A 23,725-nucleotide genomic window follows, 5' to 3' on the forward strand; every position below is an offset into this window, starting at 1 on the left:
GATTTTTTGAGACAGGGTTTCTCTGTGTAGCTTTGGAGCCTGTCCTGGAACTCACTGTGTAGACCAGACTGGCCTCGAACTCACAGAGATCCGCCTGCCTCTGCCTCCCCGGTGCTGGGATTAAAGGCGTGCGCCACCACCGCCAGCGGCTTTTGTTTGTTGTCTGTTTTGTTTTGCAACTAGGTCTCATTATGTAACTCAGGCTGGCCTAAAACACCAGGTCCTCCTGACTCGGTCTCCAGAGGTGCTAGGATTGTGGGAGTGTGCCATACCTGGCCTCAGAGTTTACTGTAAGTGCCCTAGTTTATTGGTAACTTAAGAATTGCTTTCGTGGGCTATTTATTGATGTATCTTTTGCTGTTTGTCTGTCCTGCTCACCTCTGAGAGATAACTGAGGCTGGCTGACAAGGTGATGGACCTTGTGCTTGATAATGATTGCCGTTAGGGTACCACTGAGCCAGTCCCCCCCAAAGAACCCTTGTTGCTGGAAACAGTGTCAATGAACATTGAGAGAAGCCTCGGGCTGGGTATAAAATTGTCATGGGACAGTTGACAGTGTTCCGGCCTCTTCTGCGTCGCTTGCCCCTCTCTCCACTGGGGATTTGGAGTTTGAGAGTGAATGAACTTTTTCCCATCTTGGTCACTATCATAACCATTATAGAACTACCTGCTACATAAATGTGTCACTAAAGGAGCAGCTGTTAAGAAGGAATGTTGCTGCTGCTATCATGTGTCCATTTGGGAGTCAGTTATACTAGAATGAATAGCTACATTGTACTTTGTGAAAATTGTTTCCCTGGGCTCCCAGTGTCTTCAATTATTTTAAAAAAAAGTTTCTTAAAGGAAACATTATAGCAAACACATTGCATCATTAACTGCATTAACAGTTCGAGAGCCAACGGGATGGCTCCGCAGGTGCAGGCGCTTGTCATACAAGCTTGCCAACCTGAGCTCAGCCCCTGACCTTCCACCATGCAAAGGTGGAAGAAGAAAACCAACTCCAGAGTGTTCTTATGACCTCCACGTGTGCATGGTGCTGTGCACACACTCTCCGTAGTAACAATAAATAAAAACTCTAAAAAAGATTTGGAAGTAGGTTTTGTTAGAAGTATTTTTGTTTACTGCAACAAATCAGATCGTATGTAGATAGCTTACTCTTTTTCTCCTACGTTTTTACATAGCTTTGTGACCAGTTACAGGTTTTCCCATCAGTCATGTGAAAGCTGCTTTATTTAAATATTTTATAGATTCTGCTGGTAGGTATGATTTCATGGGAAGTAATTTTGACCTTTTGTACTAGGATAGACTAAATTGTGATGTTAATTGCTAAAGGTTTCTTTTCCATTTCTTCCCTACACTCTTACCACTACAGAGAAGGATAAATATCCTTTAGATAATGTGAAAAACAACTAATATCTCATCCGAATTGAGCTTCTCTTGCAAGATCAGTTACTTTTTTTTTCCTTCTGTGGATCTAGAAACTATTCTTTTGCTTTTTGGCTTTCTGACCATATTTTAGTGACAGAGCTTAATGATTCTTGTAAGATTTAAGTAAAAACAGAAATACTAGGTCATTTGTGACTGTAGAGACAGTTGTTAATCAAAAACAATTGAAGAACATTGTCCAGTCATCTGCCTTTTGAAAGTGAAATATGCTAATACTTCTTAGCATATTTTCTTTTCCCATTGTAGACCTACCATGCATTTTAAGAGGTCTCCAGTCAACTCAATAAGGATGACGTAGCCGGTCTTAAAGCAGTACTAACTGCTTTATACTCTCACTTTCTGATCTTCAAATCTCTAGTATCCATCTGTGATTATAGTTTCTCAATGTCAGCATTGATCTTTGCTGTGTTTTTGTGACAAGGTCTCACCATATAGCCCTGGCTATCCTGGAACTCACCATGTAGACGAGGCTGTCCCCACACTCATAGAGCTCTGCTTGCTTGCCTCTGCCTCCTGAGTTCTGGGATTAAAGGTGCATGCCACCACACCTTGCAACACTGACATTTTGAACTTCATCTGTTTTTGCTTTGAGATGCTACACTGGACACATATGCTTGGCAGTGTCCTTGGCCTCCTCTGTTGAACATGGCTCCAAGTGCATGTCAACATGATTCACCCTGGGAGGTAAAAATCATTGTCAGTTGAGAGCCACTGATCCGGGCCATTAGAAGAAAAATGAAGATTTGGTGACTGTAGTAACATTTCCAATGTTCTCTGCCCTGTTTTCTTGTAGGAAATGAACTTGTAACAACAATGGACAAGTAGGGAGTATCCTAAAATACAGTTTCTATTTTGCTGGGTAATGAAGAAAAAGTTGTCTTCCGTTGTTTGTGTCCCTCACCTCTGTAGTGGGACCAAGCCTAGGGCCCTGAGCCTGACAGTCAACCCTTTGGCTACTGAGCTACATGCAGCCTATACTTCTCTTCTAGTACTTTAAGTAGCTCAGTCCTACTCCTGTGTGGTCGTAATTAGTGGACATTTGGCCTCGTGGTGTGAGCGATACATTCTGTAGATCATCTGTGATTTGATCTGTCCTCACCCCCATTTTTCTGACAGGATCTTACTCTGTGGTGCAGGTTGACCCGGAACTCATGGCCGTGTTCCTGCCTCAGCCTCCTGGGTGCTGGCATTACAGACAGGAATCCCCAAGCCTGGCTTTGCTCCGCTTTCTTCTCTGAACAAGGAAAAGATCACTGTTCCAAACCTTCAGTAGATATGACGCTTCCTGAAGCGGAAGCCATGTTTGCCCTCCACTGCCATCCCTCCCCCCACTTAACACTGTGCCTTCTTGTTTATGGATGCATTCTTACATTTCTCTTTGATGATACATTTATTGATAATATCTTATACTTGTTGGAAAGGAAGATATTTACAACTAGAGTCATGATGTTTATTGTAAAAAAAAAAATCACATCTGTGTATTTTCAGATATTTTTGTAGAGATACACATCCGTAGATACACGTGGGTGTAGCAGCTTTTTTGTTACTGGTCTGGAAACTGACCCTGGAGCCTGGTGCATGCTAAGCATGCCCAGCTACTTTTAACTTTTTCAGGTGTAGTTGAAACTTTAATTCACAGGTTTTATATATTTGACTGCAGGTAGTAACATTGTATTTTAAGAGTACCCAACACTCCCGGTGCTATAGGAAGGAACCTCAGAAGTAGCCCTTAAACAAAACATCCATACTGGGGACCAGTTTTTTTTGTTTGGTTTGGTTTTGGTTTTTTGGTGTTGTTTGGTTTGGTTTGATTATTTTTCCAGATAGGTTCTCCCTATGTAGCTCTCGCTATCTGGGAACTCACTATGTAGACCAGGCTGGCCTCAAAATCCCTAGCGCTGGGATTAAAGGCGTGTGCCACCAACGCCCAGCTCACTTGAACAATTAATTCTTAATCCCTTTGGGAAATTTAGATTGTGCTTTTTAAATAAGAATAAGAAGTCTCAGACACACCCTGAACTTTTAAGAGTCTCCTGTTAGGGAATCAAAAGCCCGAAAGAGCCTTCAGAATGGGATGATTCAGAACTTTTGTTATTCTGTTCTCAAAGCCTTTCTGCACTTTGCATTTTTTTTTTTTTCATATCTAGGTAACTATTGGGATTGCTTAGTTAAAAGTTCCTGATACAGGAACTTGAGCTTAAATGGTTTTTAGGTTGGGAGGTAGCTTATTGGTAGAGCTCTGGTCTAGTGTGCACAGGGCCCTAGGTTTGATCCCCGGTACTGTAAAATGGAAAGAGAAGAATAGAGTCTTTATGCTGAGTGGCTGTCCCGTTTTATGTTTCTGCCATCAGTGTGTGAGCGATCCGGTCTCTCCATGTTCTCTCACCAGCATTTGGTGATGTTGAATATTATTTCCTGTGCCTTTTGCCATCTGTTCACCATCATCTCTTAAATCTCTGTTCATAACTTTGTCCATTTGCCAATTGAATTGTTTGCTAAATGAGCTGTGTCTTTAAAAACTTGTAAAAAATGAAGTCAGACTTCAGAAGTCATTAAGTAGGATTTTTCAAGTCTTTTAAGGCAAAATGTTATGGCATCTTGAGCAACGTCTTATGATGTGCCTAGCAGAAGGGCTGTTACTTCTGTGCTTGTAGTGTGGGACTCACACTGTGAAAAAAAAAACAAGGTTTCCGAGGCAACGTTAGCTGTCCTATAGTGTGTCCCAACACACACTTTGTGTAGAGCATTCATCGTGTTTCAAACTCTGTGAAAAACAGTATGACCTATGTAAAGGTTCAGAATGATTTTGTGGAAAATTAATTAGAAAAGATGAATAAGTATAGATTTGAATTTTCATGTATGTATCAGTGTCATGATTTTATTTGTTACTGCTATGTATGTCAGTTTTATTAAATGGTTATTGAGACTGTCACAAACCATTTTAAAGATCTTTAATAAAATTGAAGATGAGCACAGCAATAGAAACACTTCATATGCATATGGGGTTTTTGTTTAAGACATCCTTGTTTGGTTGTTTGATTGGTTTGATTTGGTTGTTGCTGTTTTTCTGAGACAAAGTTTCGCTGTGTAGAAACCTTGAAGGCTGTTGTGGAACTCCGTCTATATAGACCAGGCTGGCCTTGAACTCTTTACCAACTGAGCTATCTCTCCAGAATATTTTTGATCTGTTTTAATGTACAGATTTAGTTTTTATTTCACTTGAACATTTTTATTGGATGCTGCTCCCTACTCTGATTTCTGCACACTGAGAACAATCCCGCAAGGGGCTGTGCCTGTTGGCACAGCGCTTCCCTTGAATTCCTGGAGCTCTGGGCTCGCTCGCTTGCTCGCTCTCTCCAGTACTGCATAGACTAGGTCTGGTATCACACACCTAGAATCCCAGCATTTGTGAGGTGGGATCCGAAAGGCCAGGTGCTCAAGGCCAGCCTCTGCTACCTAGCAAGTCACAGAGTAACTAGGGGGGTAGCTCACTGGTAGAGCTCCGATTGCCTCACAGGGATGACACCTGGGTTAAATCCCCATCACTGCATAGAAGAATGAAAGGGAAGGAAAGAAGCCGGAGAAATAAGCACGTTCACTGCAGCTGCTACTCAAGTTAAAATTCGTAGGTTCGGTTAGAAAAAAGAAAGTTGTTCTGTGGAACCTTGCTTCTCAGATCCCCTGAGCCATCTCTACAGCTACACCACTCTTGACTATAGCTGCCCTGTGGACCTGCCACCTTGACTTCCCCAGAATGACGCTCTGTAGCCTGGAATTGAGAACCAAATAATCCCTTTCTCCCTGAGCTGCTTTTGTCAAGGGTTTCCCCCCCTAATTTATTTAATTTTATTTTTTATGCATTGGTGTGAGGGTGTCAGATTCTCTGGAACTGGAGTTACAGACAGTTGTGAGCGACCATGGAGCTGCTGGGAATTGAACCCAGGTCCTCTGGAAGAGCAGTCAGTGCTCTTAACCGCTGAGCCACCTCTCCAGACCCTTGTCAAGTGTTTTATCAGCAAAACGAAGTGAAACTAAGACATGCCCTATGTAGAATCGCTTCTGGTTTAAAAAAAAAAAAAAAGCATGAAAGATGCCCACTTTCATGCTTAAATATAGATGGATGGATGGATGGATGGATGGGTTGGACATGGGGGTACATGACTTTAATCCCAACATTCGAGAAGCAGAGGCAGACAGATCCCCATGAATTTGAGGCCAGCCTGGTCTAACATGGCAAGTTCCAGGACAGCCAGAGCTACATACTGAGACCCCATCTCAGAAAACAAAACAACAAAATTGTGTGTGTGTGTGTGTGTGTGTGTGTGTGTGTGTGTAGATATACATAGCATATGTGAGTTCTTAGGCTTGATCTCCAGTATCAACACACACACACACACACACACACACACACACACACACACACACACGGGCGTGCATGCAAACATACACAAAGAAAATATGAAAACTGATCTCAGATCTCAAAAATAACAAAGTCTTCTGATATTTAGATTGTATTTTATTTATTTATTTAAGATAGTCTTTAATAGTCAATGCATGACTTTGAACCCCTGATCTTCTGCTCCCAAGTGCTGGGATCACTAGTGTGCTACCATGCATGGCAAAAAAGTCGTCTCTATAGCATAAGAGTTAGTGGGATGAGCTTGGCGTGTGTGTCTGAACCCATTCTGGCCTTTTCACTGTGGTCAAATGGGAATGTGGTAGAGGGTTAACACTGCCGGGTAATTGTGGGCTAGGTGCCGGGTGGTGGTAATGGGCGGTGGTGGCGGCGCACACCTTCAATCCCAGCACTCTGGAGACAGAGGCAGGAGGATCTCTGTGAGTTCGTGGCCAGCCTGGGCTACAGAGTGAGTTCCAGGAAAAGCTACACAGAGAAACCCTGTCTCAAAAACAAAACAAACAAACAAACAAACCCGAATGGCGCTGGGAGCCATTGTGTAAGTAAGGTCTTCCACCTCTTATGCAGACAGCCACCAGTTTGCAACCCCTAAACAGTCCCTGGGAGCTCAAGGTTCAGTCCCTCCAGCAGGGACCGTCTCAGTTACATCCTTGGACTGACTTTTCCTGGACGTTTCCAACTCCTGTCCTTTGTAGCTATCTCCCCAAATAAACCACCAACACGAAATAATTTATGTCAAGCTGGGCCCAGGTGGCACACACTTTTAATCCCAGCACTTGAGATACAGAAGCTGGCACATCTGAGAGGAGAAAAAGCCTAGCCTTGGCTACATGAGGGAGTTCAGGGCAGCCGTGAACGCGCGCGCGCGCGCGCGCGCGCGCGCGCACACACACACACACAAGCACGCACGCACACGCACACGCACACGCACACGCACACATTGCTTTTCTAGGGGACTGGGAAGATGACGGTTTGCTGATATGCTTACTATGTCAGCCTGAGACCTACTTGAGTTCTTCTATCTCCAGGATCCAAGTTAAAAAAACAGGGTGGGGCAGCATCCGACTGTGTGAGGAAGTGGGCCAGAGAGGAGGCTCCCTGGGCTGCGCTGGCTGGACAGCCAGGTAGTCTAGCCAAATGGCAAGAGATCCTGTCTTAAAAATAACAGAAATACACCCAGTGTTGACCTCCAGCCTCCACAGATACATGTAGGTGAACATGTGTGCTCATGTGTGCATTCATGTATCTACTACACACTAAATAAACAAAATCTTTAAAAAATAATTGTCGGGGCTGGGGATTTAGCTCAGTGGTAGAGCGCTTGCTAGGCCCTGGGTTCAATCCTCAGCTCTGAGAAAAAAAAACCACAAAACAAAAACTAATTGTCAAAAATGTTTGTGGAACAGCCCTGTCAGATGAGTGTGATCTCAAAGCCCGACTGTGCTCTGTACCCAGCAGGCCATCTTCGCCATCTCCCAAAAGCATGTAAAAATCAGATCATGGCTCTTACAGGGATGGTGTGAATTTGCTGTTGTGGTTTTTACCGTTGGGTATTGTATTTATGGTGACTTATTGGTTTATGTTTCAATGTATTGGAAACTTTCCATTTTATCTGACAAATCTCTTCCATGTTACAAACCTTGATTAAAGGAAGTTTTTATAATCTAAAAAAAAAAATGTTTGTGGAAGACAAACAGGTCTTTGCACTGTTAGTTTTTTCTTTCTTTTAATGTGCATTGGTCTGCATGTGTGTCTGTGTGAGGCCGTCAGAGCCCTGGGACTGGAGTTGCAGACAGGTGGGAGCTGCCCTGTGGGTGCTGGGAATTGAACCCGGGTCCTTTGGAAGATCAACCAGTGCCGAGCCATCTCTCCAGCCCCAGTTGTTAAATATTTTGACTCTCACCCTTATATAGAACTGAAAACTCCAAAGACAATTCTACAGATGCAAGAGACATGTACAAGGAAATTCAGAGCATCAAAATAGGAGAAAAAAGGTAAAAAACCAAAAAGCTTATTGGTAAGAGAATTTATACATATTTTTTTACTTATTTGCTTTTTGAGATAGGGGCTCCTCTAAGCCTAGGCTAGACTTGAATTCTTTCTTAGCCAAGAAGAAGCAGGAAGAAGCAGAGTTCCAGGACAGCCTGGGCTACAAAAGTGAGATCCTTTCTAGGCAGGAAAATAAGATTACCTGTGAAATTAAGATGTTGCTTTTGTGAAGAGTAACTGAAATTCTTCTATTACTCCAATTTTCAGCTTCAAGAAATGAACGGGGGAGAGGCTGTATGTCAAATTCAAGGCCTCTGTTCCACCTTGTACTGCTACAGTGATTAATCCGTACATACTAGGAGTGTAGCTCCCAGACAACACCCAGGTTGACATTTCCCTTAAGTGTTTTTCCTTTCTTTTCTTCAGTCAATGAATGGATTGGATATAGGAGAGGATGCTTTAAAAAAAAAAAAAAAAAGAGTCATGTTTGGAACAGTTCTGAGAGCAGAGTTTTCTGTGTGATTAAAAAGGTGTCAATGCGGGTGTTCCTGCCTCCAGTGTGTTTGGCTGGTAAGGCAGCATCTGCAACCCTTCGGGAGTTTGTAGGAAATGTGGAATCTAGGCCACACCTTGTAATAAAAAGTTTAATGAGAATTCTCCGGGGGGTTCCTAGGACATTAAAGTTGGAGCGGCCCAGACTTGAAGCCGCTGCCTGCAGTTTTCATGGTTCTTTTTCCGTTTGGTGATATGTGTGTTCTGTGGCCCACATATTTACTAGAAAGGTGGGCTTCTAAAAGTTCACTTCTTTACTCCTTTATTGTTACTGTGTTTGTGAGTATGGACTTGGGTGTGCTGTGGTGTGGAGGTCAGAGGACAACTTCTTCCGAGTTGTGGGGTTCTTTCCTTCCATGAGCTCTGGGGATTTAACTCACTATCAGGTCATCAGGATTATGTGGCAAGAGCCTTTACCCATTTTCCTGGTTAGTTTTATGTCAACCTGACACAAGCTAGAGTTATCTGAAAGGAGGGAACCTCAGTTGAGAAAAATGCCTCCAAAAGAGCCAGCTGTAAGGCATTTTTTAAAGCAGCGATTGATGAGTGAGAGCCCCGCTCATTGTGGGTGGTGCCATCCCTGAGTGGTCCTGGGTTTCATAAGAAAGCAATCTGAACAAGCCATGAAGAGCAGCCAGCCAGTAAACAGCATCCCTCTGTGGCTTCTGCATCAGCTCCTGTCTCCAGATTCCTGCCCTGTTTGAGTTCCTGTCTTGACTTCCTTTGATGATGGACTGTGATGAGGAAGTGTAAGCCAAATAAATCCTTTCCTCTCCAACTTGCTTTTTGGGTCATGATGTCCCCTCACAGCAACAGAAACCCTGACTGAGATACTCATGGAGCATCTCCCCGGTCCTGTGTTTGGAAGTTTTTGAGACACGTTTTCTTGTAGGGTTCCTTCATTCATGCTGCCCTTGGACTCACTATGTGGTAGAGGCTGGATTTGAATTCCGGATCTTCCTGCCTCTGCCTCGCCAAGGTGCTGCCAGTACAGGCAGGAACCACCAGCCTGACTAAGAATGGCTTTATCTGTGCATCTCTTCTGCAGCTGTGATTGAACCCAGGGCCTTCTCAGCGGGAGGCAAATGTTCTCCCAGTGAGCTACATTTCCGGTCTTTGTCCTTTTTAAATTTAGTTTAAGACAGAGTTTCTCGGGTTGCTTTTGAACTCACTCTGTACCCTAGGTTGGTCTTGAACTTGCAACTCTTCTGTCTCAGTACCCAGGATTACAGGTTTTCACTACCACACCTTATTCATTACATTTTGCTTCTCCTTCCAAATATACTTACTGGCTAGCCGCCGTATATTTGTCAATAATGGCACTGAAAATGAGTCGCTGTGACTCGGAAGGCACTTAGAGCCCAACAGGCTACAGATCCAAGTGGATCATCACAGCTTAATAAATGTTACAAAGGCAGACAAAATTTTATGGGGAAAGAGCTGGAGGTGGGTGGCCAAGAGATTCCTTTTCGGAGTAAGCTAAGTTTAGCTGATAAGGCATAAAGTGAACTGGGTGAGCCGTGGGTTTTCTAAGATCATGACATACTGCTTAACAGCTCTTGAGATGTTTGTGTTTCCAGTCCCTGCACAGTGTTTGGCATACAGTAAGTGCTTAATAAGTGCTGAATCAATAAATGTGCCGTCACAGTTCAGACATCTAACTCTCTGGCATTGGAGCTGGTGAAGACTTAATTTCTTTTTCAAAGGAAATAGGATCTCTTAATGGGGAAATGAGAAGGTAGACAGAAAGCCGTTTGTGCACATTGCTAAATTGAAACTATGAGTGGGGATGAAAAATTGATTTACATGAATTTTCATCCCTGTAGCAACTCAATTTATTCTGTACCAGAGAACTTTGAGTATTTGGCTTCAAAACCAAGCTGTTCTTCCTTGTTCTGGATTCTTGGCCTGCTGTGAAGCTAGCATTTACTGTCTTCTACAGCATACCCTCATTAGGTCATGGAAATTCACAGCTAGATCAAACTAGTGGATGGAAAATTTGAAGCCTTCTACTGCATATTAAGCTCTGTGGCTTTGGGAGATACCGTGGAACGTTGACTTTTAAATTCTCTGTTTCAAAAGCAATGCCAAAGAATAACTGGCATACTTATGAACATTTATTGTTCATCTTGCATATCTTATGCTAACTTTCACAGGAGGACACCAAACAATATGATAGCTTCTTATTGTTCAACTTAGGGTTTTTCCGCCCCCTTTGGCTTTTTGAGACATGATCTCTCTATGCAGCCCAGGCTTGCCTGGAACTCAGTATGTAGACCAGGCTGGCCTGGAACTCAAAGAGGTCTACATGCCTCTGCCTCCCAAGTGCTGGGACTAAAGGTTTGGGACACCGTGACTGGTCAACTTATTTTTTGTCTTCAAGCTTTCACTTTAGAAAGAGGTTAAGGGGGAGATGGCTCAGTGGTTAAGAGCACTGACTGTTTTTCCAGAAGTCCTGAGTTCAATTCCCAGCACCCACATGGTGGCTGGCTCACAACCATCTGCAATGAGCTATGGCACTTTCTTTTGGCCTGTAGGCGTACATGCAGACAGAACACTGTATTCATAATAAATCTTCAAAAAAAAAAAAAAAAAAAAAAGAGGTTGAGGGAATATGGCAAGACAGATCAGAAGGTAAAGGCATTTGTTGTCGAACCTGACAACCTGATTTTAATCCCCGAGACCCATATAGTAGAAGAAAAGGACCAATTTCTGCACGTTGTTCTCTGGTCTCTACACTTACCCATTTCCTCCCATGCCAGCATGGGCATGTAGTGTTTCCTTGACAGACAGTGAGATTCTGGGCATTCCTTTCTCCACATGAGTCCAACCATTTAATGTGTCTGCTTCTCTTGTGACTGTACATGTTGACGCCCTTCATAATTCTTCCCTACTTGATTGAGGTAAAGATTTTTTTTCTGTCACATTGATTTTTGTATCTTCAATGCCAAGATTGGTAATTGGTTTGTTTGTTTTTTAGACAAGGTTTCTCTGTGTAGCCCTGGCTGTTCAGAAACTCACTCTGTAGATCAGGCTGGCCTCAAACTCAGAGATCTGCCTGCCTCTGCCATCCAAGTGTTAGGACTAAAAGTGTGTGCCACCACTACTCGGCATGATAAGCTGAACATAATACCCTAACAAAATTTCTTGGGAAATAAATAAATCCGAATTCACTTGTCAGTGGAAAAGGCAATCATTCAATTGAGGTTTTGAGATTTTAGAATCAGTCACAGGACTACTGTGTATGGTAGTTTTGGAATTCTGAGGAGTTTATCCATGAACATTGTGCAGAGATTGTCTCCAATTCTTCCAAAGAAAGAGTCAAAGGTGCTTGCTCTCTTGCCTCCCTGACCTCTCTTTGCATTTATTTTATCTTTCTATTTCTATCTATCTATCTATCTATCTATCTATCTATCTATCTATCTATGTTTTTAAAAAATAATTTATTTTTTATTTTATGTGTATTGGTGTTTTGTCTGTGTGAGGGTCCCCTGGTCCCTTGAAACTGGAGTTACAGACAGTTGTGAGCTGCCATATGGGTGCTGTGAATTGAACCCGGGTCCTTTGGAAGAGCAGTCAGTGCTCTTAACCGCTAAGGAGTCTCTCTAGCCCCCATCTATGTTTTTGAAAAAGGATCTCATATAGACCGGGTTGGTCTCAGACTCCTGACTCTGCCTCTGAGAAGCATGTGCCACCACTCTGGGCTGATATTTACTTAACGGCACACTGTCAGAGTTGCTGACCCTTATCATACTACTGAAGTTCTGTGTTTGATTTTTTTTTGTACCTGGACCAACATGGAATGTAGTAGTCTTGTTGTTGGGTCTGTTTTTTGAAACACACCCTCATCTAGGCCAGGCTGGCACCAAATGGCCTTGTAGCTGAGGCCCCCACCTTCTGACTTTTTGCCTCCACCCACCAAGTACTGGGATTACTGTAACTTGAGGGGTTTTGTTTGTTTGTTTTAGTATTTTGAGGATCATCTCTCCCACGTCATTGGAACATAAGCTCAGTGAAGCTAAGAATTTTTGTCTCTTTTGTACATGTCCCCAGCATCACAAAACTGTGTTTGGCTCACTGAGCTACGAAGAAATTAAAACGAGAAAGATCAAAGTATCTAAATTTTTATTTTATTTTATTTTGGTTTTCCAAAACAGGGTTTCTCTGTGTAGCCCTGTCTGTCCTGGAATTTGCTCTGTAGACCAGGCTGGCCTCAAGCTCAGAAATCTGCCTGCCTCTGAGTCCTGAGTGCTGGGATTATCATTTAAAAGTCAGATACTCCTATTTTACCTCCAAACTTCCACAGTAACTACTGCTCACATAGGATTTCACATATGAACCTGAAAGGGAAATTTTTTTTTTTTTTTTTTTTTGAGACAAGGTCTCACTGTGCAGCCCTGCCCGGCTCTAAACTCTCTAGGTTGACTAGGCTGGCCTCAAACTTGCAGAGATTTGTCTGTGTCTGCCTCATCAGTGCTGGGATTAAAGACAGGAGCCACCACACCAAACTGAGTATTTAGTAAATGACCAGGTATTTGGGAGCGTGCACCTCCATCTGTACAACTTCGAGGTGACTGACTTGATCTGGTCTACTTTGTATCTACACTTCTCCAGGAACTGAAGTAGGACCACTTCCTCTGTAGTCCACGCGTGGCCTCAGGGTCACTATTCTCCATCTGCCTCCCAGCTGCTCCGGGAGCAAGTGGCCCATCCAAAGTCCGTGACCGAGATGTAAAGGCCCTTTGTTCCGATCTCCTCTAGAGAGATGGGATGGGAGAGAGGCGAGGTGGTGGGCGGAGGTGAGGTGAGGGGCTGAAGGGGGGAGGGCGAGCTAAGCCATTCAGGTCCCCCCCCCCACGCCCGAACCAGGGGTATGCACGGCTTTTGGGCGGCCCCTAGCGGAGAGTGCGAGCGTGGAGGTCAAAGGGCCAGTGCGAGCCCCAGGGAGCCCGCCACCCACCTCGGTCCCTCCCCTCGGGGGCGAGCCTGGCTGGGGGCGGGTTTTGTTTACTCCCTACACGCACCGCGGTCCGGCCAATCCGTGCAGAGCGTCGCCGCGCGTCACGCCCCCGGAGGACCAATCGGCGTGCACCGTGCTGCTCCGCCGCCAAAGCGAGCGCGGGGGAAGCGGCGCCGCGGCCGTGTCGCGGAGGGCGGACGGCGTCGGGCGCGCTGGGCTGTGCGGCCGTCGCTGCCTGGCACGCGGGGCGCGCCTTGACCCTTCCTGCACCGCAGGCTTTCCGACGCGCGCTGGAGCGTCCCGAAGGCCGCGGCCGCGCGGGTGGGAGCTCGCTCTGACCCGACCCGGCTCTGCCTGAGCCGCGGCAGCTCCCGAAGACGCGTCCCGGGCGTGGGCCGAGGACTGTGCGGGCCGCCGGCCCCTCTGCACGGAACGGCGGTAAGGTCCGGGAAAGGGCGCGGGCCTGCACGCCGGGGCCTTTGGACCGGGCGCGGTCCCCGCAGGCTGGCCCTCCCTGCCTTGTCGCGGGACTTCTGGTCGTGGGGCTCGCTGATTGTCCCCGGGGCTTCTTGGTAGCCTGGCCAAGCACCCCCACCCCCAGTGCCTGATGAGGCTCGGAAGCCTGCAGGCTCGCCCTCCTCCAGGATCAGGAAGGGCAAGGGCTGACTTGGGCTTCTGACTTTTCCTCCCGGCTTCGTGATCCACAAGCCTCTCGTCTGCTTCTGCCGGGTGCTTCTCAGAATCGCAAAGCTCTGCATACCTGGAAGACACCCCCCTCCTCCCCCAGGTTCCCCAAAGTAACTTTCCCTTTCAAATAGAGGTTACATTCTCGACCCGAGTTCTGGGAGGAATTCTGCCAGGCCCATGATTGCTGTGCACAGAACAGGGGGGGAAGTGTCCGTGGGCTCCCGCCGAGAGTGAAGTGCGTGGACACTCGCCCGTGTTCCCGTGCTTTGTGTGGGCTCGGTTTGTTCATCTGCCTATGCGAGGGTGGTGCGATAGAGAAAAGGTTTGAACTCGCGGATGCACCGGAAACAAAGCTGACCGCTATTAAATGCCTAACTACCCTGGATGCCAGACGAGACTCTGGACCCCATGTTGTTTCACCTTTTCAGTTGAAATAGTTGCCAGGCTTGTGGCCTGGTTGTAGCACAGTGGTAAAATGTTTGCTTAGCATTCCTAAAGCCCTGGGTTTGCCTCCCAGCGCCGCCACAGAAACAGTTAACACGTTCGTTCTTTCCCCACAGCAGTTGCTGAAAGAGCTTTTGAGTCTTTGAATACTTCTGTCTTTCCTCCTTCCCTCTCAAGGGGCTCCAGCTCCCCATCCCACATACCTGCCTTCTTCTACAGTCAGCTGCTGTTTTTCATTTGACTTGCAGTTTTTTCTGGGTCACTTGTTTTCTGTTCTAATGGTTTGACATCCTCATAACTAGGAAATACGGTTTAACTTGTGTGTCTTTTTTCAGTGTGACAGAAGTTATAGTTGAATATAAAATGCTTACTTAATTGATTTTGCATTTTGCTTTTCCCATTTCACTGGGGTTAACATAAACGATTTAGGTAAAACTTTACACCACACCACTGTCCCATTACTAGAAATAACGTAAGTGTACATTCTCAAATTGCACCAGGAGATAAATCAGCGGCCAGACCTCCGGTTCTGACACGCTTGTGTATTGGCGCTCGACGGACTTAGTTTTAGAACATCTTGTGCCTGGAACTAGCTTAGTGTCACGGCAGACATGGTGTCTGTAGCACAGTGCTGGCATGTGGTTGCAGTTTCAGGAATGCAGCACTTACATTTGTTAAGAAAGGCCTGAGACTTATTGAATTCTGCAGTTAACTTAATTACATGCTGTTTACTTAAGAAAGAAAATTGAGTTTTAATTATTCGTATTAATATTTTGTAACCATAATTCCCTCCCCTCCACCCGTGTGAATGTGTAGTCCTTGGCATATGCAAGTTTTATCCATGCAGCCAAAATTCTGAACTGAGCTATGAGCTCCCAGTACAACTTGAGGGCTGGGCCATAGCTCACTGGTAGGGTAATTACCTAAACTGTATTTGGATGCCCAGCACCAGAAAAATAAGAGAGCAGTAGCAAACCCCACCTTTAAATAGGATGTGAATTCTTTTCATAATCTTTCTGACTCAACTGCAGTATGTGTCATAATGGATCTCAGAAGAAACCAGGTTGGGAGTTTGTAAGGATTTTAAAGCTGATTAAATGTAAATTGGGGGTGGCAAGATAGTTCATTGACTAAAGATGTTTGTCACCAAGACAGACTGACCTTAGCTCCTTCTGGGACCCACAGGGTGCATGGAGAGAACTTACTCTTGACAGTTATCATCTAACTTTTCCACACCTGTGCTCTCCTCCAAAAAAAGGGGGGGGGGAGAAAATTTAAAAATACTTGCTTTTTAATACTTTCCTCTTTTCCATTTCAACCTGTGATACAGGATTCTAAATGCCCATAGATGATTAAATGAAGGCTAATGAACCCTTAAAAATGTTTTGCAAAATCATTTGTATTTACATATTTTTGAGAGGTCATTCATAGTTCCAGAGACAAAGTTACTTGACTAACTTTTTGTGTGTCTTTTTGAGACAGGGTCTTACAATATACTCCAGGCTTGCCTTAAAGTGACTATGTAGCCCAGGTTTGCAGGTATATCCTCATACCTTAGTGCCCCCCCCCTCTGTTTGCTAGGATTACAGGCTTGTACCCCCACACCTGACCAGTTTTTATTGGTTATTTCTTTTATTGAACTGGTAATTGTATTTTCACAGTGTGTTCTTACTTCAGATATTTCAAGATCCATACAATCCGTTGCTTGCCCTCTTCTTCCTTTTCCCTTCCCTCAGCCTCCTAGTCTGCTGCTTTAGCTGAGGAGCTCAGACTGGTCATTTATCCACTAGGTAGCTCAGGCTGGCCATAAACTTACAGCGATCTTCTTGCCTTGGCCTGCTGAATGCTTGCATTAGTTTCTTTCCTCCCTCTCCCCTCCCTTTTTTCCTGAGTCAGGCTCTTACTCTATAGCTCTGGCTGTCCTGGAACTCAATATATAGACCAGGCTGGCCTCGAACTCACAGAGATCCACCTACCTCTGCCTCCCGAGTGCTAGAATTAGAGGTACATGCCACTACATCTGGCTGACAAAAACATTTTTCATCATTAAACGTTTCTAAAGAATTTGAAGCTCTTTACAGGACCAATGACTTACTTATGTGTTATACCGTTCTCTCTGTTTTAATGCATCTGTGCACATGGGAATGCCGTTGTCTGTGAACAAAGCCCACACATGGAGGTTAGAGGTCAGGTCTTTTTTCTAGGGCTCTCCACCCTGTCTATTTGAGACAGTCTCTTACAGAACCATGAGCTCACTGATTGGCTGACTGGCTAGCTTGCTAGCTGGGTATCCACCTCTTTCTCCTCCCCCTGTCCTCCCCCAGCACTAGTAAGGATACAGATGTGCGCCACTATTCCTGGCTTTACCCTGGTTTTAAAACAGTAGATCTGTTTCACTGGTAGTCCCAGCCTGCTAATTCATAATCATATAAATTAAACTCGTATTTGTGACAGGGCCTCACACTGTAGCACAGGCTGGCCTAGAACTTACGATGTAGCTTCAGCTGATCTAAACTCTCATTAGTCCTCTTGCTTAGTCTCGTGAGTGCCAGCGTTACAGTCCTAAGTCATTGTGCCTGGGGTGGAAATCAGAATTTTAATTTCTTTATTAATTAAGAAGGTAAATTCTGGAGCTGGCTTTCCTTGTTTTAAATCCTACCTGTACGGTGTGCCTTGGTTTCTTCATCTCTAAAATGGGATAGTGTTAGTATCTGTTTCATAGGATTTAAGTTCTATTTTAAGGAAGGGAAGGGAGAGGGCTTTAAAAAGACAGCTGTAAACACCCAAGTATGTGCCAGCATTTCTCAATAGAGGACCAACTAAATTGTTTTGTTCATGCTCTCCTAAGTCTTGATGATGTTTTTGAGATAGAGTCTTGCTCTTCTTTTCAAACTCACTGTTCTTTGAAATCATAGGCACATTCCACCATGCCTGGTTCTGCCACTTTTTCTTTTTTCTTTTTCTTTTTTTCCCCGAGACAGGGTTTCTCTGTGTAGCTTTGAAGTCTGTCCTGGAACTCGTTTTGTAGACCAGGCTGGCCTTGAACTCACAGAGATCTGCATGCCTCCGCCTCCCGAGTTCAGGGATTCAAGGTGTATGCTACCATCACCTGGCTCAGTTTTTCTTTTTAAATTTGATGATGATGATGAGTGTGTGTGTGTGTGTGTGTGTGTGTGTGTGTGTGTGTGTAGTTATATATGTGCCTGTGTGTAGGCACCTGCAGTGACCAGAAGAGGGCATCAAATCCCCAGGCTGGAGTCGTGAGCCATGCTACTAGACTTACTTGTATTATTATTATTAGCACCCCCAACCCCCCAACCTCTGCCATAGGGTTACTCTGTGTAACAGCTATCTGTCCTGGAACTCACTATGTTAACCAGGCTGGCCTGGAACTCACAGAAATCCGCCTTCCTCTGCCTTCTGAGTGCTGGGAATTATTTTTTAAAAAATCATGTGTATATGAGTGCATCTGTGTGGAGTGTGTCCATTTGAGTGCAGCTGTCCATGAAAGCCAAAGGTGTCAGATTCCTGGAGCTGGAGTTCCAGGTGGTTGTGAGCTGCTCTCCATGAGTGTTGGGAATTGAGCTTGGGTCCTCCGCAGGAGTAATAAATGCTGTTGACTGCTGAGCCTCGCTCAATCCCAAGCAGATTTCTTTGTAACAAAATGTTTAAGGCTTATTATTCTCTTGCTACATTACCGGTTTGACTTATTAGAAATTAAATCGGTGTAAGCCAAAAGTAAAGAGGATATTATGAAATGACAAGACCTAAAAACTGTTGCAAGAGTGCTGGCCAGATGGTCCAGGGAAAGGCTTCTGCTGTGCAGGCTTGATGAGAGACGTTCAGTGCCAGTTCCAGGTGAAGGGGAAAGAGAACTGATTCCATAAAATTGTCCTCTAACTTCCACACCAGTGCTGGGGCATGTGTGCCAGCCCCCCTCCCCCAAACAAATAAGACACATTTTATAAATTTAAAAGGAATTAAAAAAAGGAAAAAAAACTAAATATATTTAAAAGGGAATATAAAAATGCAATAGCAGTTATAATAGCCATCTCTGTTATTAGCCTCAGTACTTAATAAAGATGCTGTGGCTAATGTTGCTGTTATGAACATAATGAGGTATGGGTATGCCTGGTTAATTAAATATATAACCATGAAAATAGTGTGTTTAAAAATGAGAGGTAATATATACCTCTATTTTGAAAGTAGAAAATATTACACAAAATGTTTTTTTTCTCTCTCTACTTTACTCTAGGTTTGTACTGAAGTAAGCACTATGACAAACTGCTGAACAGAGAGCCCTGGCAGACTGTCTGGGTATGTATGTGTTTGTGTCTCTATCTATATACTTAGGTAAATATACATATAAACATATACATATGTAATTTCACTGTACAAAGAAAGAATTTGAAGCTTGTTTTTTTGTTTGTTTTTGAGATGGGGTTTCTCTGTGTAGCTTTGAAGCCTGTCCTGGATCTCGCTCTGTAGCCCAGGCTGGCCTTGAACTCACAGAGATCTGCCTACCTCTACCTCCTGAGTGCTGGGATTAAAGGCATATGCCACCACCACCCGGCCTTGAAGCTTGTTTTAACTCAGATTGTTCTTGAGTGAAAACAAAGAATTATTACTTTCACTTACACAGAACATTTTCTGAGTTTTTTGGTTTGTATATGTTCATGTGTATGTGCCCATGCAGGTACATGTGTGTGCACACATGAATGTGGAGGTCAGAGGTGAATGTCAGGTGTCTTCCTCAGTCATTTTTTACTTTAGTTTTTGAGAGTCTCTCCTTGAACCTGGAGCTCGCTGACTTGACTGGACTCACCGTCCGCCAGCCCCAGGGATCTTCCTCTGGCCGCCTTCCGGGCGCTGGGGGACAGGCACAGCCACTGCACCTGGCTTTTCTCTGTTGGTGCGGAGGATCTGCGCTCAGCCCCGTGTTGGCGTGGTGAGCACTTCCCGGTGGAGCCATCTCCTAGCCTTTTTTATTTTTTAAGACAGAGTTTCCCTGTGTAGCCCTGGCTGGCCTCAAACTCCGAGATCCACCTGCCTCTGCCTCCCAAGTGCTGGGATTAAAGGCATGCACCACCGCTCTGCCTGGCCAGCCTTCATTTTTTAACTTTGGTTACAGGAAGGATAGAGTAATTGTTGACTTGACATCTAGTTATTAGGATTCCTACAGTAGTAGGCATACAGAATAATGCTTTTTTCTTCTTGTTCCTGTTTTATGGGTAGCCACTTGGATGAATTTAAAATCAACCTGTATCTGTTTTGAATAACCAGTCTGTTTTTAGCGAAGTATTTATGTCTAAAATTAGAAGCCTTCTATCTCTTTTCCTTTCTTCCTTTCTTTTTCTTTTTCTCTCTTTTTTTCTTTTGAGATAGGGTCTCACTGTGTAGCCCAGGCTGGCCTCAGACTCACAGAGCTCTGCCCATCTCTTCCTCCTGAATGCTGGGATTGCAGGCGTGAGTCCCCGTGCCCAGCTCCAGTCTGTGCTCTGTAGTTCGCTTAGTTACCTTTCTCACTGTTGTGATGAGATAGTTGATAGAGGCAACTGAGGGAGGGTTGACTTGTTTGTATGTATGCATGTATGCATGTATGTATGCATGTATGCATGTATGTGTTTGTTTGTTTGTTTGTTTATTTATTATTTATTTATTTTCGAGGCAGGGTTTCTCTGTGTAGCTTGGCACCTTTCCTGGAACTCGCTTTGGAGACCAGGCTGGCCTCGAACTCACAGAGATCTTCCTGCCTCTGCCTCCCGAGTGCTGGGATTAAAGGAATGCGCCACCACCGCTCGGCCTTGATTTTTATTTTTAAAAGGATGAATTTCGTTCTTATTTATGCGTATGTATGTGTGTGTGTTTCTGCCGTGTGTAGAGGCTGGAGGAGTGTTGGATCTCCTGGAGCTGCAGTTATAGGCAGGTCTGAGCCCCCCAATGTGGGTGCCAGGTATTATTTTCCTCTGGAAGAGCAGCAAGCCCCCTTAACCACTGAGGCACTTTCCAGCTCCAGGAAGGGTTTACTTCGACTCCCTATTTGAGGTAAAGTCCATTGTGGTGGGAAGTCATGGCAGCCAGAGCTTGAAGCCGCTGCAGTCATGGAGGAGCGAGGGATGACAGCTAGCAGTCCCATAGCATTCTACTTTTTATACAGACTGGGGCCCCAGCCCAGGGTGCTGCCCAGTTCTGGTGGGTACCCAGTCAACCTTATCTCGACAGTTCTTCATAGACCTATCCAGAGCCTTGTCTCTTTAGGATGCTAGATCCTGTCAGTTTGATAGTATTAGCCATCATCTTTACAAATTGTGAATCTCATTTGAGTTGGATAGCTCTCCAATTAGGTACTCTTTAAAAAGATAAGAGATCTAAGCTGGGCGTGGTGGTACACGCCTTTGATCCCAGCACTTGGAGGCAGAGGTGGGAGGATCTCTGAGTTTGAACCCATCCTGGTGTACAGAGTGAGTTTCAGGACAGCCAGGGCTACACAGAGAAAGCCTATCTTGGGAAAAAAAAAAAAAAAAAAAAAAAAAAAACCAAAGAGAAATAAACAAACAAAAAGACAGGTGATCTGGTGTCCAAAACGAGGGGGTAGCAGGCTAGGCTCACTTTCAGGACTCCCTCAGCCTACTGACCTAGGTTTGCCCTTCTGACTTGTTACAGTAGCATTTGACTGCTTTAAATTGAAACAATTTTTACATTTTTCTCATACCTTTGCTCCCAGAGGTGAAGCCATTTTAAAAATACTTGAGGTGGAGGGCTAGAGAAATGAATGGTTCAGTGGTTAAGAGCACTTACTGTTCTTGGAAAAGACCCAGGTTCAGTTCCCAGCACCAACATGGCAGCTCACAACTGCCTGCAACTCCATTTCCCTGAGATCTGACACCCTCATCTGGCCTCCAAGGCAAGCACATGGTGCACATACATACATGCGTAAAATAAAGAAAAAGAACTCTTAAAAAATTAATGGGCTGGAGAGATGGTTTAGTGGATAAAAAGCTCTTGTGCTCTTCCAAGATGACCAGGGTTCAAGTCCCAGCACCAATACAGTCACTAACAACTCTAGTTAGAGGATTGGATGTACTCTTTTGGCCTCTGCTGGCACTATACACATGCCGGCAAAATTCCAGTACACATAAAATAAAAGGAAATAGTTTAAAAAATACTTTCAGGGAAATGTGACATATTTATAAATTGTACATGTAATAATCATACCATCTGATGAAATTTCACTAAGTGTATTGTAGTAGCTCTTTCTAGTCTTGAGCCCCCAGGGTGACTACGCTGACTTACGGACTGGTAAATGGTTCTTTATTTTTAATTTTTAAAAATTTTGTAACACATGAGTACAGGTGCCAGTGGAGGCCAGAAAAGGGCAGTGGGTACCCTGGAACTGGAGCTGATGTGGGTGCTGGGAGTTGTACTCAGGTCCTCTGGAAGAGCAGCAAGTGCTCTTAATCACTGAGCCATCCTGGTTAATCTTGATCACCAACTAATTTGGATTAGTAAGTGTCTAGGAGGAGCTGGAGTGATGGCTCAGAGGTTGGTTAATAAGAGTGTTCATGCTTGATTGGAGGACCAGAATTAAGACCGCAGCACCCTTACCAGACAGTTCACAAATGTTTGTAATTCCAGCAGCCCCAAGGAATCCAGTGCCTGGCTTCTGACCTCTGTGGGCACGCGCACACATACAGACACACTCACATTGAAAAAGGAAAAAAGCAGTCCTTAGGAAATTAGCAAGGCGTTATTTTTGTTGTGTCTATGAGGTATTCCTAAGGAGGATTAACTAAGGAATAGAGACTCTCCCTCAATGTGGTAGCACCGAGGGTATTCCTAAGGAGGATTAACTAAGGAATAGAGACTCTCCCTCAATGTGGTAGCACCGAGGGTATTCCTAAGGAGGATCAACTAAGGAAGAGAGACTCTCCCTCAATGTGGTAGCACCACTTCACAGACTGCGAGCCTAGCTGAAATAAAAGCAGAGCCTGGAAGCCAGCTGCTTCAGGCATGTTCTTGCTGTGCTTCCTTGATGCAGTTTGTTGAAGGGTTCTTTGCATCCCCACCAACCCCGAAGTACAGAACTAGCCTACCATGGACTGAAACTTCTGAGACTGGGAGGCAAGTATGTCTTCTCTCCCTGTTTCTCTCAGGTGTTTTTTGTTCTGCCGCTGCCGCCGCCGCCGCCGCCGCCGCCTCCTCCTCCTCCTCCTCCTCCTCCTTTTTAAATAGAATTTTACTCTAGTTCTGGCTGGCCTCGAACTTGTGGTTATCCTCTTGATTATCTGAGATCTTAGATACAAATGATCATCTCTGTCCTGCCTTCCTTTCTTGTCTTTGTTTCATTTTGTTTCGTTTCTTTCTTTCTTTTTTTTTTTTTTTTTTTTTGGTTTTGGTGAGATAGAGTCTTATGCTCTTTTATAGCTCAGGCTGGCCTTAAACTCACTATGTAGCCGAAGGACCTTGAACTCCTGGTCCTTTTCCACCTCCCAAGTGCTGGGATTATAGGCATTTGCTACTGTGCCTAGGAAGCACAATATTACTAAAAATACTGTAGACCTTGTTTGAATTTCATTAACTTTCCCACTATTATATATATTTGTTTTTTTGAGATAGGTTCTCTGTGTAGTCCTGGCTTGTTGGTGTCCCTGCAAGTGTCATGGCTGGCAGGGAAATGATCTAAGCTAGGTGAAGAATGAAATTTGGTTAGCATCACTTTAGCAGGTACTGGGCCAAAACTCTAAAGAGTTTGACCTCTCATTTTATTTTCCTTATACATTTAAACAGTAAAACTTTGGCAAAAGGTCTCCACGAGACAGTGATCACAGCTAAGCTTCAGAAATGGCTACATCAAAACTTCCTTGCAAATTAGCAAAGCACTTGTGACCTTTACAATAAGAATGAGTTCTATTGACTGATAAACAGTATTCAGTGTAAAGGCTTAGGAAGGAAGGATTTGTAATAAGCATAAAATGGGTTCTATTGATGGAGGATGCAAAGTACATGAGATCACTTTCATAAAGATGGGTCTTATGCACTGAGACAAAGCTAAGGATTAGGGTCTAAACAATGCTCAGGATATTGGGGTATTCGGGTTTAAGCTGGCTCCTAATAGAATAACAAAGAATCACCAAGTTGTTAAGACAACACCCACTCCAGCCTTCTGGGTGAACAGGTGTTGTTTCTTTCCCTTGAAGAAAATAGGCCTTTGTGCTTAACAATTCTTGTTC

At 44.4% G+C, this 23,725-nt stretch overlaps 1 protein-coding gene across 8 annotated transcripts in view; it reads left to right on the forward strand.

Moving 5' to 3' along the window:
- The first annotated feature begins 13,715 nt into the window (after nt 1-13,715).
- Tfdp2 (transcription factor Dp-2) overlaps nt 13,716-23,725 on the forward strand; it is a 130,685-nt gene continuing 120,675 nt past the window's right edge. For all 8 annotated transcript variants that reach the window (XM_028866018.2, XM_028866022.2, XM_028866019.2 and 5 more), the window contains exons 1-2: nt 13,716-13,802; nt 18,751-18,812. The gene's annotated coding sequence lies outside the window, so the exon portion shown is untranslated. The remainder of the gene's footprint in view (nt 13,803-18,750; nt 18,813-23,725) is intronic.

Source organism: Peromyscus leucopus, chromosome 7 (genome assembly GCF_004664715.2).
Source record: "Peromyscus leucopus breed LL Stock chromosome 7, UCI_PerLeu_2.1, whole genome shotgun sequence".
NCBI classification, from domain to species: domain Eukaryota; kingdom Metazoa; phylum Chordata; class Mammalia; order Rodentia; family Cricetidae; genus Peromyscus; species Peromyscus leucopus.